Source organism: Ascaphus truei, chromosome 3 (assembly GCF_040206685.1).
Source record: "Ascaphus truei isolate aAscTru1 chromosome 3, aAscTru1.hap1, whole genome shotgun sequence".
NCBI classification, from domain to species: Eukaryota; Metazoa; Chordata; class Amphibia; order Anura; family Ascaphidae; genus Ascaphus; species Ascaphus truei.
The window spans coordinates 427,833,425-427,849,640 of record NC_134485.1 but is presented as its reverse complement, the minus strand read 5'-3'; the positions used below and the strand labels follow the sequence as shown (position 1 = coordinate 427,849,640).

At 46.7% G+C, this 16,216-nt stretch overlaps 1 protein-coding gene and 1 long non-coding RNA gene across 2 annotated transcripts in view; one reads left to right on the top strand and one right to left on the bottom strand.

The window, feature by feature from the left end:
• Positions 1 to 576: 576 nt before the first annotated feature.
• On the bottom strand, positions 577 to 7,714 carry LOC142490491 (uncharacterized). Its single transcript, XR_012800085.1, has 4 exons — positions 6,496 to 7,714; positions 5,649 to 5,867; positions 3,341 to 3,421; positions 577 to 1,611 (listed from the first exon to the last, which is right to left on the bottom strand). It is a non-coding gene; the product is annotated as an uncharacterized LOC142490491 (long non-coding RNA).
• Positions 7,606 to 16,216, top strand: part of ATP6V1A (ATPase H+ transporting V1 subunit A) — a 71,373-nt gene continuing 62,762 nt past the window's right edge. The window contains exon 1 of the mRNA XM_075592849.1: positions 7,606 to 7,733. The gene's annotated coding sequence lies outside the window, so the exon portion shown is untranslated. The remainder of the gene's footprint in view (positions 7,734 to 16,216) is intronic.

Genomic DNA, 16,216 nt, shown 5'->3' with positions numbered 1-16,216 from the left:
AGGGGCATGCAGGCTGCTGCTGCTGCAGCGTTAATAATGGTTACAGGTAGTTCTCGCTATCCAACGTTTCACTTGACAACGAATGTCTTATCCAACACTTTACAATGCAACCCTAAAGGCTGTTTTTCGATGCCGGAATGTGTTATCCATCGCTCACCGCCACTGATTAACATGGGACTCGCTTTATAGCGGTTTCACTATCCAACGCTACTTGCAGAACGGATTCTGGTGGATAACCGAAGACCGCATGTACATTGATAACGTTGCGTGTTAATGGACTGGCTGTAATGATGCGCTGTGCCATTTTACTGGGCAAACTTAAATCCTGAGTGGAATTTGCGCATATAAAAGAATATGTGGCAAACGTATTTATAAAGCATACATACATCACATTAACAGGGACAGAGGCGGTGGGAGATGTGGATTGTAAAGTATTATGTCATATGTGCAGCTGGTCAAAAATAGTGTTGTAACCCTAAAATAAAAGTTATATTGGAAGTACTTTACATAGCTCTGCAATAAATAAGGAACAATATAAACACAGTTCTTGTAGTTTCTCACATAGAAATCGTCTAATATATACATAAACGTATGATTTATTGTGATGTCGGAGGCACAGATATAGTGATGGTCAGACTGACCGTCTTGCTTTGTTAAACACTTTGACTAAGTCATTGGCAGTTTATTGCAGACCACTGTCCATACAAACTTACAGCCATGTATTTATTTATCAAATGTTTTACCAGGAAGTAATACATTGAGAGTTACCGCTCGTTTTCGAGTACATTATGTCCTGGGCACAGAGTTCTGATGATAAATATATGGTTACATGAAGTGAGCAGGGTTATACATTATGTATAAAGACATTGCATGAACAGTTTAACATATTTAATCCTTTAGGTGTATGAAACAGTCACAGACTAGATGTATAGTGCCAAACAATGAAACACAAGGGTGCAGGTGCCATGGCTGACATTAAAAGATGTTCACAGGTGTATCATGTGACCTCCCCACCCCATTAGCTCAGAGGTCCAATCATTCTTTCCACAAACTCCAAGCAGTGATTGGGGCAAAAAGCAATGGGATTTAACAGCACACCAAATTTTGAGACCATTGCGTTAAAGGGTTACCAAAAACATGCATTTGAAGCTAGTTGCACCCACTCCCTGTGGGTATGTTAACAGCCTCCAGTAGGAGATGTTAGGACAAGTAAGGGGCATCTATGGGCAAAGACAAAGCATTCACCCTGAGTGACAAATGGATGATTTGTAAATACAAATGAGACCAACAGATCCATTCACAAGGTCACAAATGAAAACAAAGTATGATACAGATTATACTACAAAAAAAGAACCCATAGAACGTGACTAGACTCTCCCCCTGTATCGTGTGGGCCAGCTGGAGGTCTTTGGGCATGGTGGGCACTCTTGGCATGAATGGCACACAGGTTGGTATCTTCAAACAGGTTAACGAGGTATGTCTCACTGGCCTGGAGAGCCCCAATAGCTGTGCTCTCTGGAACCGCAGGTTGGTCTTGGAAGTCTTGCGCGGTCTCTCACATTCAAGGTCACAGGGAGCTGAAGTATCTGAAACATTCACCCTTCACCCCATCTGAAAGCAGAGAGATCACCAAGTTTCAGAAAAACGCAATCCATCTTAAATTGAACTTAACATCTTCATTTTATTATACATACTTAAAACATCATATTTGAATAGATCTCCTAGATTTTGGTCTTGTTTTTATTAACATCCCTATTATAATTTTTATATAATGAACCAACATAAACCGCAGCGTAGTACAATGGGGGTATGAAGACAGTAATACAATTACAACAACATTAACATACTAGTGCACTAGACTGGAAGGGAGGGTGGATGCACAAGGTACAGTGGGAGAAGGTGTTTGATGTGTTCCTAGAATGTACTTGCTGTGAAGCAGCCGGGACACATGAAAGTAGGAAACAACTTTTTTCTTTTTTTTTAACCCTTGCTATTTTTAGCTGTTGGATATACGGAACGCACGGCACACCAGTCGTGAAAAAGTAATTCATTTGTATTCACGTATCAATGTTTCCGTGCACCCAGTAAAATGTTCACGTTTGGATCCGGGAAGGTGTGTATATCCATATATACTAAGAACAAAGATAAAGAGTCAGTCGGCACTACCAACATCAAAATGAAATCCCGTGATGGTGCACGCGGGTAAGAGGATTCTATGAGTCCTCAGCCCGAGGAAGGAGACCCTACTACAGCAAGGCATCGCGAGATCTGATGAGACACGGTGGTCACCTGACAGCGTTGGATTATCTGTGCAGCGGCGGTGAGAGTTCGTCCCCGAGCAGGGAGATTAAGTCTTCGCTTCCTCTTATTCAAAGCTTTGAAGCGCTTACAAAGTGTGAGTGTAAGGCCTCGTTCAGGGTGCTGGCTTCGGAGGGAGGGCGTGCTGCCGTGCGAGCTGCCGTGGGACACAAAGTATTCAAATTGAATACTGGTTGTCAGGGTAGCAGCTGCCCTGTCTCCGAAGCCCGGAGTTGACGCTGGCTACAGTTTCAATAAACAAAAAAATCGTTTTTTGAAGCTGCAGCAGCGTCACTGGGACCTCGGCAGCCAATGAAATCATTCTTGAGAATGATTTCAAGACTGCAGCCTCGATCCCTAAGCTCCCGTCTGTATCCCCGCCCCCTCCTCAACTCCTGAAAAAGTCTACTGGGGATGAACACACATCGCCCAGCAGACTGCCGCCCTCCCGAACGCCCTCCCTCCAACTCCTGCCTCTGGCACCCTGAACGAGGCCTAAGTCTCCGCTTCCTCTTATTCAAAGCTTTGAAGAGCTTACAAAGTGTGAGTGTAAATCTGTTGATTGATAAATTGCTTTATTTCAAACAACGCTTTGCACTATCTTTGATGTCTTTTCAAATTTTGGGGCAGGACAATAACATTTAAAGATTAACCCATTGAGTGACTCCATTAAAAGACACGGGCAGGATCAAGACACCAGGGAATATATCAATGTGCCTGTTAACCCTTTGGGGCCATGTGAGTGGGCGATTTAAAGACTTGCGTCTATCCATATGTATTTAATCAACCAAACAATATTGTACCATATTTTGTCATTTCCATTTCTGGTTTATGTCTGTGCTCCCCATATCTATAAGAAAACAGCGAAAAGGAACTAAGGCCGGTTCCAGAGCTGCACCCGATCCATGTTTCATGTGATACATAAAGATATCACAGGAGGTGCGTGCATGGTGTGATCCAAGATAGACGCCTGAAGCGGGACCTCGTCAGACAGCGGGACCGCTAAAGCTTCTAAAAAGGAAGGAAAAAGTTAAAAACTCACCCAAAACGGAGGAATGGACATCGGAAGTCCCGAGGATGGCTCCGAAAGCCGCAAAGTGGCCAACTATAACGATACTGGAGACTGGAGCAAGGGAGGAATAAAAAGGGTTAAAGATTTATGGGAAGGTAAAGAGATTAAACGTTTTGAAACAGTAACACGAGAAAGTGGGCTACATAAATCCACTTCAGATATCTTCAGTTCAGGGGCCATATAAGAACCAAAGAACCCGTACATAGATAATCCAGAGTTTGAGGAACTGTGCCTCACCAAAGAAAGTAAAAAAGGTCTGATCTCAACAATGTACGGTTTAATATCGGATACTGAGCTGCAACACAACGTAAATGTGGGCAGAAATGAGAGGAGGCTATAGGAGAAGAGATAGGACGTACGTGAAAACGAGAGGTAACTCAATGTATTACTTCCTGGTAACATCATTTTATAAATAAAAATAAAATAGACCAAGAGGGGTGGGAAGACATTCAAAGGAAAATATATATAAAATGCTCCATCATTGATATTATACCTCCCCCTCCCCCCCTCAAGTAGCGTGACCAGACGTCCTGGTATAGCCAGGGACAGACCCGGTTTTTGGGTCACTGTACCAGTTTTTTTTCCGGCGCCGAGCATCCATGTGCAGTTGCCACCGGCCGCCGTTCGCAGATGGCGTTTGCGCATGTGCGACATGTCCCGGTTTTTGCCGGGACAAATATGGTCAACCTCCGCCTAAGACTGTCCACTTTCTTTACAAACACCTCACCTCTTTGCTCAAGAGCATGTGGTCAGCAGGGATCCTTTATTCATATACAGTGGAAATTACCAAAGATCACACAACTATGGAAAGCCACTTATAATATGATACAGGTGATCCTTGGGATCACACTCCCCTTAGACCCATGGAAAGCACTGCTTTGCAGGTCAATTGAAAATCTGGGATAAAGTGAAAATACATTAGCGACATAGCTATTTGACACCTGGATGCTGAATATATAAGGCCTGGAAACAGGAACAGCCATCTTCAGACCAAGTAAAGGCGAGACTTTGGAGAGTGTGCCTTATGGAGAAACTGACAGGGATACAAAACGACACAGTCCAAAAGTTCATAGGAGTGTGGTAATCATGGAGAGATTATATGGGAGACGTACATTTCTCCAGGGGGGACTCGCCAAATGTAGAGGGACAACAGATTAAAGGTGATATAGAGGTCTAAAACATAGAACAGGGGGGCAAGAACAAGAGCCAGAATCATTCTCGCAAAGAATGACCAAAACACAGAAAACGGGTTTGAAACAAAACTGTTTTACCAGGAGTAATTCACGTATGTCCTGGGCACAGAGTTATGATGTCAGATACATGGTTACATTAGGTGAACAGGGTTATACATTATATATGAAGACATTGCATGAATAGTTAAAGATAATATATGCTATATGCATATGTAACAGTTACAGACCACATTAAAATGAGATACAAAGTAGGACCTAAATCCTGAATGGGTGCTTCTAAAGTCCTATGGGGTGTCCGTGAATGTAACAAGTATCCCCAGTTGAAGGGTTAATGAAACGGAACAGACAATATGCAATAATCAAGCCATATCTGTTTAGAGCAGCGTTTCCCAACTCCAGCCCTCAGGGAACCCCAACAGGTCAGGACTTAAGGATATCCCTGCTCCAGCACAGGTGGCTCAGTCAAAATGACTGAGACTCTGATTGACCCACCTGTGCTGGAGCAGGGATATCCTTAAGACCTGACCTGTTGGGGTTCCTTGAGGACTGGAGTTGGGAAACACTGGTTTAGAACATAGCCCAGTATTGTGTGGTGTGCTTTTGTAAAGTAGCTCGGTCACCTGATATCCTGAGGCTACGTCCATAGCAGGGGAAACCACGCTGAGCCACGCGGACGCTCCGCGCTGAGCCCCTGCATCCTCAATGAGGATGTCTTTAGAGGGGGCTCACGCGAGCGTCTACAGGCGTGCTGAGGCGTTGGGATTTTCAGCCGACAGCAGAGCCTGTTTCTCAGCGTGCTGTCGGCTGAAAACCTCCAATCACAACACAGCAGCGTCAACGTCACGGCGCCGTGATGGTGCGTCGCGCGTTATTGGCCCAGCGAAATCACTGCTCCGCCTCCTGGTCGCGCACGCTGACTCGCCTGCCAGTCCATGGGTTCGCTCCTGACCGGGCAGGCGAGCGTCAGCGCGGAGGAGCGCGGGCTGAGGCTCTATGGACGCAGCCTTATGGAGTCTCTCCAATACAACAGGAGACGGGTGGAGGATTTGGTAGGAGATTTCTTCAGCTGGTACACAGCATCTCACCGCATTGAATATCCACGGTTGTCTCCGAATGAATCCCTCTGTCACGTTCCTGGTGGAGTCTTTCTGATACAGCGGAGGGCTGGTAGAGGGTTTGATAGGAGGTTTCTTCAGCTGATGCACAGCATCTCACCGCACTGCATACCCACGGTTTCCTCCGCAAAGTTCCTCCGTCTCGTTCCCGTCTGACCTGATCCGACTGCTGCAACACCACACTGGCTACTAGTATGAAAACAGCTGAAGGTAAGTGAAGTATACTCACAACCAGCTTGTCTGTCTGTTCCAGAAGCATGCTTCCATCCCGATAAGTACAGGTATTCAATAGGAGCAAGGTAGGGTTAGAGCACTGCAAAAAAAGGCTGGACTTGAGACGGGTAACAAATCAACTATTTTGTAGGTGTAGCGCACTTTCCCCAACCCCCTGGGAGATATGGTGCTACGGTGTGTGTTGCTTTACCTGTGGCTCACAGGAGGGCTGAGCCTCCGCTGCTGGGAGCTTGGGTTGTGTCTGTAGTCGGTAGCGCCTCCACCTGTATTGGATCCTACTATGTGGGATAACCCTGTTACAGGAACCCCATGCAATGAAACACACGTTTGTACATATAACAGTTTTACTGCATGCGGAAGAAAAATAACATATGTATATATATACAGTGGCACTCAGGCCTCGCAGGGCCATACCGCACACCGTGTCCACACCCCGGATTGAGTTTACCCCAAAACACAGAGTTGCCCATGGGCAACCAACCAGCCTAGTGTCCACAGCATCAATCACCCACCCAAGTGTGTGAGACAGTGCTGCCCCACTAGCATGTGTATAGTTGGTGCACGTGGTGAGATGATGAGGTACCTGCCGGGTCCTCCAACACCTGGGCGCGCAGATTCTGTAAGGTGGGATCCACTGACCAAGGAAGGTGTCCGCGAAGCCTTCCCCTCTACGGTGGGTGGTGTTCCGTGTGGATGGTGCCACCATGCAGAATGTCTCTTTCTGTAGTTGGTGATCTGGTCCCAGACCACCGGATGCCAGGATGCAGCTGCGTCCTGGCTGTGTCCCTCTCTCTATGGTACTACAGGGGCAGTGTCCCTATCTTATGGGCCTGTTCCTGCAGCAACCACAAGCTGAGGGGAGTCGGGGCCTAGCTGGGGCCTAACAGGGGGTCTCTGGCCTAGTGCAGGTGCCACAGACACCTGCACATACACAACCTACCCTACCCCCTTGAATAAAAAAATGTAATAAACAAGTTTAAAAAAAGAAAATAAAGTTATCACTATTAATATTATTATGACATTGTCCAGCGTTGCTACCCTGCCTTAACCTTTATTATTGTTTGTTTGGGAGAAGGAGCGGCTCAGTGAGTAAAAACACTGACTCTGTCACTGAGTGTGAAGCAGGAGAACCTGGTTCAATTCCTGGTGTCAGCTCCTTGTGACCTTGGGAAAGTCACTTTATCTCCCTGTGCCTCAGACACCAAAAAAACATAGATTGTAAGCTCCACGGGGAAGGGACTGTCCTGCAAAATGTCTCTGTAAAGTGCTATATCAGAACATATTATTATTTATAAAGTACCACCATATAATGCAGCGTGGAACAGCAGTTAAATATGCCAGAATGATAAACAGAAATAGAACAAAGACAAATCGATATAAAATAAGTGAGGAGTTAGCAATCTTATTTATTATTATTATTTATTCTGTAACCTTATTATTTAAAAATGTCGAATTTCAGTTATATAAAAAAAATAACAGAAATACAGCATTCAACCTTGAAAAATGTCTAATCAACCACAACAGAACGTGTAAAAAAAAAGTCTTGCACTCTTCTATACTGGCTCACACTATGTCCTCCCAAAGCGACCCAAGCTCACAGCCTGGACCACTCAATGCTCAACATGGAGGCCAAGAGGGTACCGTGTGCCCTCAACCAAGATGGCTGCCCGTGCGCCCTCACGCGCGCCTGCACTTCCCGTGGTTGATGGGCGGGTCGGTCGAGAGTCAGCTGATCGGTGACGGCCGCTGCTGTGCAGGAGAAGCCGGGCATCTCTCGCAGGGCCTGTCACACGGAGCAGCGCGGTTGGGATCCCGGTGCAGGTAGGTGCGGCCTCCGCCTCACTCCCACCCACCCCGGGGGGTGACAGGCCTCTGTCCTCCTGCTTATACGGGCAGCACTGTCATATCATATCTCGGGGTGGGGGACACACATCACACACATCACACACATCACACACATCACACACATCACACACATCACACACATCACACACATCACACACATCGCATCACCCTGGGTAACAAGAAAATATCAAATAATCATTAGAGTAATATAACTTCATCAAATTAATAGCTACCTGGACAACAAGAAAATATAAAATAAATAATAATTAGAGTAATATAAATGAATCAAAATGATAGCTAAATGGATAACAAGACTATCAAATAAATAATTAGTCATACAAATAAAATTAATAGCTACCTGGATAACAAGAAAATATCAAATAATAATTAATCATACAAATTAATAGTTACCTGGACAACAAGAAAAAATCAAATAAATTATCAGAGTAATATAAATTAATCAAATTATAGCTACCTGGATAACAAGACAATATCAAATACATAATAATTAGTCATACAAATTATAGCTACCTGAATAACAAGACAATATTACATAAATTTGACTTGGTCATAAACATAACATTATACCCAGCTGAATAAGAAGAAAATACAATATAAAATATATCCATTGCTAAATGTTGGAGGTAAAAGGGCGATCACGCTTAACCCTTACTACCCTTGAATGAAAAAAATATCTGGCAAAGGGGATGCAGAATAGGATATTCAGTGTAATGTTCCTAAGTGCGCTGCTCGGGGGTCCCTGGGGATATAGTGAGCTGTGTAAATATATAGCAGGATATATTATTCCATTCTCCATGTGCGGTGGGATATGTTTGCATCATATTAGTAACTCCCAGGCGTGTTTCTTTCTCGGTGTGTGGCGGGACGTGCTGGCACCTAACGGTAGCAAAAGAAAAATGTCTGTCGTGCCCTTGTACTGCGCTTTGGAATATGTTGCACATTTTTTATTAGTAATACTGTGTATATGTCGCCCCCATTGTACTGCACTGCAAAATGGCCTTTAATTACCTGATAATAACTGCCTCTCACTGTCTCAGTCCCAATAAATGATCATATTAGATGCTAAAATGCCTTGAGAAAGCAATGAAAAAGCAGAAGTGGTTTAATCTTCCCCCCCCACTGATTCGGTTGCCTTCAGTTAGTGAGGCTAGTGCATGAAATGATTGTATCAAATGGCGTATAGGATTTCTATGCAGGCTGATCCCACTGAATTGTACAGGGCCTCTGTTGTGTGTAAGATGGTGATCCCATTGAAGGCTATGGAGCTTCCGTTGTTTGCAAGAGGGTGGTGACGTTGAAAATGCACGTCGGATCTCATGTACGCAATAGGGCTATCTATCTATTTGAAATGGGTGTCGGACTTGTGATGGGGATCCAATTGACGTCTATGGGAGCATGAGATGTGTATAAGGTGGTCCATTGATGACTAGAGGACATCAGATGTGTCGTGTGGGCAGTGGGGCACCATGCAGAATTGGGCCCAACTTCTGGCATGGGTGGGGGAGAACGACATGGGCTATTCCAAATGCATTTGGGCCACGGGTTGGCCACTCTTGCAATAGGCATCAGATGTGTATAAGGTGGTTGCATTTAATTTAAATTCTTTGGGGAAGAGCGCAGTGCCTATGTAAGTGCCACGTCCGCCCACCCCCCAGAAAATCTCGCGCACCCCTGCTGTAGTGCATAAGGTGTACCGTATTGGCCCGAATATAACACGGCCTCGCACATAATACGACCCTAAATTTTGAAGGTGTTCTACATGAAAAATAAAAGGTGTAAGGCTTGTTATATAGTGTGCGGTCATGACAGTGCGAACGGTAAGGGGGTCCTACTGAAGACTATAGGTCTGTCGGATGCGATGAAGAATCCTGACCCATTTATTTTGGGGGAGGTGGGGCCACCTCGTGTTATAGAGGGGAAGAGTGTTGCGTGTGTGTGTGAGCTGTAAGTTTGCTGGTAATGAGTACCACTACTTTTTCAGTACTGCACAGTCTGGCACATATTTGTCTTGCCAGATGGGGCAGAGATCTATCTAAGGCTGCAGAAAGCATTCATTCTTTGCAAATAAAGGGTTATAGTTTATAACTGAAAAAGCATTGTATTTCTGCCCCTCTGGCAGGGAACACGATGGGGTTTGTCACATGTAAACTGAATTACAATCATTACTGTGAAAACCAGGGGTGGTGGGAGTTTTGTCCCAATTAACCCTTTGGAGCCAGAGAGGTTGAAACCCATTTTGATGCAGAGAAATCGTGGGCATTATCTGTGCATAATTCTGGAGGGATGTTCAATGCCGTCATACACTGGGGTCCAGTGGGGTCCCGGGTTCATAAATAGGGGGTAAGGGGAGAATTTTGCTTTGACAGTTTAGGCTAAGGCCCCGGTATCTCCGCTGCAACGCGCGCCCGCGAGATTGGCGGCGCGTGCAGCCGATTCCCTGGTCTGCAGCTCACTGCAGGAAGAGAGACCGGGGGGGGGGGGGGGCGTGGCGGGGGAGTGACGGGGGCGCGGCCATGATGTCACCCGGCAGGTTCGCCCTCATTGGCTGAGCCGCCGGGGGGCGTGCCTAATCGCTCAACGCGAGTCCTGCTCTCAATTCTATTGAGAGCAGGAGCAACTCTCGCCCCAGCGCTGCGGCCCCCCCTCGCGGCGGGCCCGGCGCCATTGAGGGGAGGGCTCTCGTCCCTGCAGCGTCCGCCACAGCGGGCGCTGTAGTAGGCAGCGGGGTCAAGAGAGGCCGTTCGTTCCTCCCCCCCCCCCCCCCGCCTCCCCCTTTAATTGTAAAAAGGAAGCAATCCGAATCTCTGCAAAAAGCCTGAAAATGATCGCAGGGATCGCCAAAATGTTGATCAATATATTCTGGGTGCCATATAAGCCCACAAAGCATTGCACTGCTGCTGCCTCTAGCAGTGAGGGAGTTCATGCAAACAGGGGAAATGTTTATTTCAAGGTAATCTAATATGCGCTCATAATGCTGGATAAAGAAACCTGTGTAATTACTTGTTCTACTGCCGTCCTCAAGGGCCACCAACAGGTCCGGTAATATGGATATCCCTGCTTCAGCACAGGTGGCTCAATCAAAGGCTCAGTTGAAGCCACCTGGGCTGAAGCAGGGCTATCCTTAATAGCTGACCTGGAGTTGGCCAGCGCTGTTCTACTGGCTCAAACTGAGCCATCTGGGAGCTACCAGAGTCATTTCTGACACCTGAAACGGCATCAAGGCCTCAGCGCGAAGTGTTGCTAAGATCGGTCCTTCTTTACCGCAGCCTGCGCTTCGCTCTGATAGTGAAAACGAGTCTCTCAGGAATGACTTGTTTCCTTGTGCTGTGTTAGGCCGAGTCCATAGAAGGACAGGCCGTGCTGAGGCGTGCGGACGCTCAGCGCTGAGCCCCTGCATCCTCAATGAGGATGCCTTGAGAGGGGGCTCGCGCGAGCGTCCGCAGGCGTGCGGAGGCTTTGGAGTTTTCAGCCGAGCGCCAAGCTGTTTTTCAGCACGCTGTCGGCTGAAAACCTCCAATGAGAGTGGGGCTGCGTCAACGTCACGGCGCCGTGACGTCGACGTCAGTGCGTCGCGGGCGATTGGCCCAGCGACGTCACTGCCCCGCCTCCCTCAGTCTCCCCCCACCTCCGATCGCGGACGCTGGCTCGCCTGTATGTGCGTGGAATCGCACAGCTTCTGCAGGCGAGCCTCAGCGTCCGCGCGGTTCAGCCCGGCTCCCCCCCTCTATGGCCCGGGCCTTACTGTGGTGCCAGTGGAAATGGGAGCTCACAGTGGCCATATTGGTACACCCTGAAAATCACGGTTCTGTAATATCTGGCTCACTCTCGCCGCGCTCGCTAGTTATTGATCAGTCGCAACATTGGATCTTATTGAATGAGACCCCAAGTAGGAAAGTGTTAATTGGCTCTGCCAATCGTTCCTCTCCCTTTGAATGCAAGCTTTATTTCTATTTAGGGTACTAGTGTTATACCGGGTCCTAATGTTTCAGAAAAACGGATACCTGGGCAAAATGAATCTTTTTACCCGGTGGGGTACCCGGTTACCCGGACACACTTACCTGCAGGGTGAGGAAGACCGCGGCGACATCTGGGAGCAGCAGCAGAGGTCCTGGTGGCAGCAGCAGAAGTCCGTGTTCAGCCGGCGGGAGCAGCAGGAATACAGCACACAGCTGATACCAGTGGGAGCCGGGGAACCATGTGACCAGCTCCTCCCCGTCTGTCCAATAAGAACGCTCCTGCTCCGGTCACATGGTTCCCCGGCTCCCACTGGTATCAGCTGTGTGCTGTATTCCTGCTGCTCCCGCCGGCTGAATACGGAATTCTGCTGCCACCAGGACCTCTGCTGCTGCTCCCCGATGTCGCCGCGGTCTTCCTCACTGGTCTTCCTCACCTTCCGTCGCCAGCTGCAGGTAAGTGATGAAGGATTTTCAGCGACTCTGAAAATTCGCCGGTGCCGGGCCCAGCCCCCTGCTGCCGGGTCCAGGTAATGTCCGGGTAGCTGAAAAAGCACCGGCTAATTTTCGGACATCCGGTACATCCGGTATAGGATACCCTTGTCTGTCCCAAGCAGCTTTCATTTCCTTTGGTATATTAAGCTTTACCACCTCTGCCGGGATGCCATTTCATGCATCCACTATCCTTTCACTGAAAAAGTCCTTGCCACGAGAGAATAGCACATATACAATAACCGGGCCTGATTGAACAAGACTAGGATATAGTAAACTGAATGAGTTTATTTCCTATGAACAGAACAGACAATACATCAAGCAAATAACATTACAGAAATATTTACACTTACTGAGGTTGGACAAGGAGATATTCAGCCGAATAGCAGCTCCTTAGTTGTTATAGGTCACAACAAGAACGACAAAACGACAGCAACAAGCAACCAACACAGGAATAAGGGGTGCACGCAACTATATAGACGCAAACCCCCATTCCTACCATGGCAGTTCAGTTATTGGTGAAGACAAATCTTGACCCAATCACAGGTTGCCAGGTAACGCAAAAAGCTGGGTTTACCCAGCCCCTCATTAATACAACCCTCCCCTGTGGCTAATTGGCCAGCCCATTTATAAAAACTATGACACGATGCCTTCATTGCCATCCTGTCTAGCAAAAACGCTTATGGGGCAGGGGTCTTTCATGTAGGGTGTCACTTTTGACAGGTGAAATGGTTATCACCTAGTTGTGGGACCTGGCTGCATATGCAATGAAGCCTTTCAAGTGGCCTCTTTTTGATTGTACAATTACATATCAAAGGGGCCATTTGGCGAGCTTCCAAACTTATATCCAAAGTTATAGTAAAAACAGTGATAACATAACTATTTCTCCCATATTTTAAATCAGATTAACAATATCTATGCAACTTGTGTTCGTTGCATAGGAAAGCATATCCAAATTTCAGCCTTGTAGCACAAACACATACAGGCATACCCCGCTTTAAGTACACTCGCGAGTAAGTACATATCGCCCAATAGGCAAACGGCAGCTCACGCATGCGCCTGTCATCACGTCCTGAACAGCAATGCCGGCTCCCTACCTGTACCAAAGCTGTGCGCAAGGAGGGAAACTATAGAGCTTGTTACAAATTAGTTATTTACATCAGTTATGCACGTGTATAACGATTGCAGTACAGTACATGCATCGATAAGTGGGGAAAGGTAGTGCTTCACTTTAAGTACATTTTCGTTTTACATACATGCTCCGGTCCCATTGCGTACGTTAATGCGGGGTATGTCTGTACAGAGATATGGTTCTATGGGGTTTACATTATGACAAATACACCGTTAACCCTCTCTCCATGTTAATACATAACATAGCAATTAATTCTACTGAAGCAGGGGGATGCAGATCAACATACACACAATGTGGTTAACCCTTTCCCTCCCGACATGATTTCTACACATACAAGAATATAACACAGACGGCTGGGGGAATACAGCTCAGACCTGGGGCAATTCTGCTGAAGCAGGGGGATGCAGATCAACACATACACAGATCCCATTAACCCCTCATACCCCGATCATGACAGTCCTCCCTGACGTTTCCCCTGGGCCTGCCGCCCTTCCGCTTCAGAGCATGTTTTCTTGTTCTAGTATACCTCCTTCCCTGACATATTCCATACTGCACCTTGTTAATACATCACATGTGTGTACAAGTTTCAGCAATGCCCCCTCCTTCCTTCCAGGCTGCACTTGCCTCAAACAAACGCCTTTATTGCTAGAAGGGTCAGCACCATTTCATTTGTATATATGTTCTGGTTTAACCACTTTTATATGTATGTCTTTATTTATATAGCGCCATTAATGTATACAGCGCTTCACAGCAGCAATACACGTGACAACCATATAAATAACAAATAATACAAATAACACATAATGGGAAGAAGCGATTCAGACGTAAAAGTAACATTTGGGAAAAGGAGTCCCTGCCCCGAAGAGCTTACAATTCTATTGACTTTTAAATGGACAGCTGTTAAATTATAATAGGCACACAATCTGTGTGGTTCCCATGTCTTGATATATATATATATATATATATATAATGTATAACCCTGTTCATTTAATGTAACCATGTATCTGGCATTATAACTCTGTGCCCAGGACATACTTGAAAACGAGAGGTAACTCTCAATGTATTACTTCCTGGTAACACATGGTATAAATAAATAATATTCTAAATCAGTGTTTTTCAACAGGGGTTCCTGGGAGCCTTGAGGTTCCCCAGGAATCCCTAAAGGGTTCCTGCAATTTTGAGGTAATTTGAAAATGATACCAAATACAGAAGAATTTACAATGCATCTGATATTAGACACGCTATTAGAGAGGGTTGGGGTTCCTTACAATGCATCTGATCTCAGACGCACTATTAGAGAGGGTTGGGGTTCCTTACAATGCATCTGATCTCAGACGCACTATTAGAGAGGGTTGGGGTTCCTTACAATGCATCTGATCTCAGACGCGCAATTAGAGAGGGTTGGGGTTCCTTACAATGCAACTGATCTCAGACGCGCTATTAGAGAAGGTTGGGGTTCCTTACAATACATCTGATCTCAGACGCGCTATTAGAGAGGGTTGGGGTTCCTTACAATGCATCTGATCTCAGACGCGCTATTAGAGAGGGTTGGGGTTCCTTACAATGCATCTGATCTCAGACGCGCTATTAGAGAGGGTTGGGGTTCCTTACAATGCATTTGATCTCAGACGCGCTTTTGGAGAGGGTTGGGGTTCTTCAACCAAACAAAGGTTGAAAACCACTGTTCTATATAATCTATAACATTACTTCACCCACCGTTTAATATTTTCCGGGATGCACTAGTAAGGTCAGGTTGTAAACCACTGCAATAAAGCGCAATTTAAAAAGGTTTTCTTATATGACCAGATAGCTGGGTTGCCAACTCTCCGGGTTTGACCCGGAGACTCCAGGTTTCAGATACTTTCATCCGGGCTACGGGTTTAGCCCGTCCATCTCTGGGTGGCGACGGTGTGCTGCTGCGGGTGGCGGCGTGCTGCGGCGGCCGCGTCTCCGGCATTCTCCGTCCGGTGTTCTTCTGCGATTTTCCCCCTCCAACTGCACTGAACGTTGCCATGGCAATTGGACCCTACGTGATGTCATGACGCTACGTGGCTGTAGCGTTATGACGTCTCGTAGCGTTCCGTTGCCATGGCAACGTGGCGTCATAAGCGGCCGCGCAGCCACGTTCACTGCAGTTGGAGGGGGAATTGCAGCAGGATGCCGGGAGACGCCGTGGCACCAAGTAAGGGAGTTTTTTCCCCCCCTCCGGGTTAGCCTTCAGTTGAAGGTGGCAACCCTGCCAGATAATCGCAGCAGACCAAGGAAATAAGTGGTTTGTATTCGGTTTTGGGGGAGGGGGGAAGCTGAGCACCTTTCCAGCATCACTGCACATTGCAGTCATGTGACTGGGTCAGCTGAGCAAAGGGCACGTGTGACCTCTCGTCTCACATGACCGGTAATGACTCAAGAAGGAAGCGGGTGTCGGAAATACAGAGGCAGAGCTCACTCATACTGCTGGAGTTCCTATTGTATTCCTATCATTACTGTGCACATGATGGCAGTGTGTGTGTGGCACCGTGTCTGGGTTACACATTGTGTTTATTTCCTGGGTTTATTAAACTGTATGGCAAATGTTGGGCTCTAGGGCTTAACCATAAAGTTGCATTCAAGTATAAAGGTGGTGTTTCTAACTAGTGGTACTGTGGGTGTGGGGAGAACCGGACCTGTTTATTTTTCCATACATACTGATGTGTGCGCATTTAAAGTGTACTTTAGTGAACAAGCTTGCCTCAAAGTTGATTTCATAATTAAATGTGTATAGAAGGCTCTCCAAGAAAATATCATTAATACCCACGATTGGGGGAAAAAAACCCAAATGGTTGACCACGCGCCTGGGACAAGTGGAGAGTTTAGGGCCACGT